This window comes from Enhydra lutris, unplaced genomic scaffold (assembly GCF_002288905.1).
Source record: "Enhydra lutris kenyoni isolate GAN:26980312 unplaced genomic scaffold, ASM228890v2 scaffoldscaffold4, whole genome shotgun sequence".
NCBI lineage: Eukaryota > Metazoa > Chordata > Mammalia > Carnivora > Mustelidae > Enhydra > Enhydra lutris.
The window spans coordinates 17,150,237-17,155,483 of NW_019154088.1; positions in this window are offsets into that span (position 1 = coordinate 17,150,237).

The window sequence follows — 5,247 nt, forward strand, 5'->3', positions numbered from 1 at the left end:
CAGGCAGAGAGAGAGGAGGAAGCAGGCTCCCCGCTGAGCAGACAGCCCGATGCGGGGCTCGATCCCAGCACCCTGGGATCATGACCTGAGCCGAAGGCAGAGGCCTAACCACTGAACCACCCAGGTGCCCCTGATTGGTAACATTTTAAAGTGGTGTTGGTGCTGAGTGCCTTTAGATAGATTTTATTCAGCTCGTGAAAGAGGGACCAAACCAGCAGTGTGGTGAGTTTGGATGAAATGTGGAGAAGAGAAGAGGGCTGCACTTGTACAGCACACCAGGAAAGGTGTGAGGATGTAAGTTTGCCAAGTTGGAGGCAAAATTGGTTAATGTTCTACAGGGCAATAAAATCATAACCTTTGGGGTTATCTTTTCTACCAGACAAAATTATGCACCTCTATTCTAGACAAGGTCTACAAGTTAACATGTAACTTCAGAGTCTGAGCCCTTAATTAATGGTATAAAGCCAAGTCAGACACAGCTACCTTCCTCCAGGTAATTAAATAATTCTCCATTGAGCATGTTCAAAAATGCTTTGGTGTAACACCGAAAGGATAAACTGCCCACCTTTTCACTTTATTCCCAAGTGTTTAATGATTTTTTTCAAGCCCATCAGTGGAGGCAATCAAACTGGAGGACTTTCTGGCGTCCGTCAGTAGATGTATATGGGTAGATTTGAATTCTAGTATGTGCTCCTCCCTTTGATACCACCTATAAATATAGCTTTGCTGATAGAGCAAATCATGAAATTAGGGTAGTACTTCTCTGTATGGCTAATCCCATCTGAGGAGCTCAGTGATTTCTGGGTCAAAGATAAAATTCGACCCACTGGGGTTTACTCTGGTGACCCAAGTCTAGCTGAGACTTCAAAAAGCAAACCAGGCCTTTTTTCTGTCTACCATTTCCTGGAAAACCCACCAGGGCAAACTGCTGATGCAGAGGTAACCTGGAACAAGGGGAAACTACTGGTTCTGGAACAGGCGGACCCAAATTTGAAACCTAATTCAACCACTTAGCTGATGGTCTCTGCAACTTAGTTTCCTCACCTGCCAGATTATAAAGATCAAAACCAGTGGAGAAATGGTTCCCAAACCAGGGCTTGTCTGTGAAAAGGCATTTCCCAGGTCATATAGAAATAATAATAATTTTTAAAGTATGTAATGGGAGACGTGGACCACACAATTAGATTTGAGAGTTAAATGTAAATCCTGTTGTTTTTTAAATTTTGAGATTGTCCTTCCTATTTTGTGTGTGTGGTAAAATGTCTTTTTTGTTATGAAGTATTTTTTTAAGTGGTTTTACGTGGCAAAATAAAAGTCGACAGCCCTTTGTCCAACTCCAAGTGATTTTTTTTTTCAAGATTTTTATTTATTTGACAGACAGATCACAAGTAGGCAGAGAGGCAGACAGAGAGAGAGAGAGGAGGAGGAGGCAGGCTCCCTGCTGAGCAGAGAGCCCGATGTGAGGCTCGATCCAAGGACCCTGGGATCATGACCTGAGCCGAAGGCAGAGGCTTTAACCACTGAGCCACCCAGGCGCCCCCCAAGTGATTTTTTTGATACTGCTCTGGGAACCACTCTAAGAGAGCGTGTGGATTTAGCTTCGGGAATTAAAAATATGTATACAGGGAGCTCTTATTACTATAGTATACAGTGCCACTACATGTATGGTGATGAAAATATGATCCAGCTGGTCCTAAAGTTTCCTAAAGAACACTTGCTAAGGCAATGTCTCCCCTGGGAGTCTAACTGGGGCCGGTGTCTCAAAGAGAAAGAACTTGGGGGCCATGGGCAGCATGGAGCCTTTGGGTTAAGCCCTGCCCTTCTTTATATCATCCCCCAGACTCTTCCTTCTGGGAGGCAGCTGGGGGATGGGGAGTGAATAGCATGATAGGACCCTAACTCTTTAGTGGCTAGGGAACCACCCCAGCCTAAAAGTCAGTGATGAGAGGGAAGAACCCAGTTTATTGAAGGAGAGCAGGGACAAAGAAGGGAAGGAGGGCGTGGTGCTCATATCTGGGAAACTGAGGGGGCTGGTAGAGCTCCAGCTGGCCAGGATGGGTTATGCAGCAATGTTTGCACAGGAGCTAGGACAGCCCCACGACTTCTGTTAGGATAAAGGTGCTAGGATAATACCAGGGAGTCCTACTGGTCTCTTTGAGCTGACCATTCACATTTCAAATTCCTTTTTTCACTTGACATAGATGTACTTCATTGAAAGAAATAAAAATAAGCCAGAGATAAAAATCAAATTCACTCATACCTGAATTTAGACACAATGCTGTTAACATTTTAATATATAACCTCTGTGTCTTTTTTCCCTAGGCAGACTTTTTTTTCCAAACAAAAAATAACATGTTATTGTACATACAGTTTTCTACCTTTTTTTCATTAAACTAAAGACCCAACATTTTCCCATGCCCCTGATTGTACCATGTTATTTTAAGTGCTATGTAGTACTATTGTACAAATGTGCCATAATTTAACAAACAGTGGGTGGGGGCATTTAGGTTTCTACACACACACATACACACACACACGCATGCACACGCACTATAGGGCAATGATAGTTCCTATAGCTATATCAAATGCTAATTGCAGACTCTAGATAATGAGCATATGAGTATCCACTGTACCATCCCTTCAACTCTCCTGCATGTCTGAAATTTTTTATGATAAGATTAGAATGAAAAATTTTTAGTATCCTCAAATACATAATGAGTTCCTATAAGTAGCATGGCTGGGTCAAAGAAGATGCCATTTTTCAAGGTCTGCAATGAGAGCTGGATGATCAGTTCTCTGGATGAACAGTGGCAAGGGTGGGATCCTCTGGGGCTGGCCCAGAGCCCCCCTTAGAGCAGAGCGGAGCAGGAGCTGCCTCCCTGGGGCTGTGCGCCTCTCCCAGGCAGCCCAGAGGCCGCAAGAGCGCCCTGTCTGTGCTTTCGCACGGCCTCCCTGAAAAAGACAGCGGAGGGCCAGTCTGCCAGGCGCGCAGCATCAAAGCTGCAGCCTCTGGGAGAAGAAAAGGGCCAGTGTGCATTCGTGAAACTCCAAAGCTCTTCTCCAGGCACAGCGACTCACTGGGGAGGGGGAGAGGGAGCTGAAACTGTGCTTTAACAGAGTGAGCAGTCAGGCTGGGGGTGCCCCGCCAGGACAAAAGGGCCTCAGTGCTGGAGAGGAGGCAGCCCCAGGGCTTGGTGGCAGCATAAAGGGAAGCTGTGTCCCTGCAGCACTCAAGTTCACCTTTGTCTTCTGAGTCCAAGTCAAAGGAAGGTTACAGAAGGAGCCTGCAGGCTCTTCTCCCTCCTCAGGGGTCTGGTTGGTAGGAATGGCCAAGTTCATTCCCCAAGATGCTGGGAATTCTGATGAAAATAGAAATGTGCTTGCCTGCTAGTTGGGATAGCAGTCAGTGTTTATGTCAATAGCTGTGTCCTCTGGCTAAGGCCAACGTTGGGGGCGGGGGGTAGCCAATACAGATTACTGGAACTGGACTGGTGGCCTTGAAGTGAAGGGGACCCAGGCAAACATGTCACATGCAATAAAGAATTTGTCTTTGCAAAGAATCTGTACTCAGAAAAAGATAAAGTACTCATGAAAGAAATTGAGGAAGACACAAAGAAATGGAAAAATGTTCCATGCTCATGGATTAGAAGAACAAATATTGTGAAAATGTCTATGCTACCTAAAGCAATCTACACATTTAATAACAATCCCTATCAAAATACCATCAACTTTTTTCCAAGAAATATAACAAATAATCCTAAATGTATATGGAACCAGAAAAGACCCCGAATAGGCAGAGGGATGTTGAAAAAGAAAACCAAAGTTGGTGGCATCACAATTCCAGACTTCAAGCTCTATTACAAAGCTGTCATCATCAAGACAGTATGGTACTGGCACAAAAACAGAAACATAGACCAATGGAACAGAATAGAGAACACAGAAATTGACCCTCAACTCCCTGGTCAACTAATCTTCAACAAAGCAGGAAAGAATGTCCAAAAAGACAGTCTCTTCAACAAATGGTGTTGGGAAAACTGGACAGCCACAGGCAGAAGAATGAAACTGGACCATTTCCTTCCAACACACACAAAAACAGACTCAAAATGGATGAAAGATCTCAATGTCAGACAGGAATCCTTCAAAATCCTCGAGGAGAACACAAGCAGCAACCTCTTCGACCTCAACTTCTTCCTGGAAACATTGTCAAAGGCAAGGGAAGCAAAGGCAAAAATGAACTACTGGGACTTCATCAAGATAAAAAGCTTTTGCATAGCGAAGGAAACAGTCAACAAAACCAAAAGACAACTGACAGAATGGGAAAAGATATTTGCAAATGACATATCAGATAAAGGGCTAGTGCCCAAAATCTATAAAGAACTTACCAAGCTCAACACCCAAAGAACAAATAATCCAATCAAGAAATGGGCAGAAGACATGAACAGACATTTCTGCAAAGAAGACATCGAAATGGCCAACAGACACATGAAAAAGTGTTCCACATCACTCGGCATCAGGGAAATACAAATCAAAACCACAGTGAGATACCACCTCACCAGTCAGAATGGCTAACAAATAAGAAAACAAGTGTTAGCCAGGATGTGGAGAAAGAGGAACCCTCCTACACTGTTGGTGGGAATGCAAGCTGGTGCAGCCACTCTGGAAAACAGTATGGAGGTTCCTCAAAAAGTTGAAAATAGAGCTACCCTATGACCCAGCAATTGCACTACTGAGTATTTACTCTAAAGACACAAATGTAGTGATCCAAAGGGGTACATGCTTCTGAATGTTTATAGCAGCAATGTCCACAATAGCCAAACTATGGAAAGAGCCTAGATGTCCATCAACAGATGAATGGCTAAGGAAGATGTAATACACACACACACACACACACACACACACACACACACACACACACACAGGAATATTATGCAGCCATCAAAAACTCCCGAAATTTTGCCATGTGCAATGAGGTGGATGGAACTAGAGGGTATTATGCTAAAAGAAATAAGTTAATCAGAGAAAAACAGTTATCATATGATCTCCCTGATATGAGGAATTTGAGAAACAAGACCGGATCATAGGGGAAGGGAGGGGAAAAATGAAATAAGACGAAACCAGACAAAGAGACAAACCATAGAGACTCTTTTTTTTTTTTTAATTTTATTTTTTATAACATATATTTTTATCCCCAGGGGTACAGGTCTGTGAATCGCCAGGTTTACACACTTCACAGCACTCACCATAGCA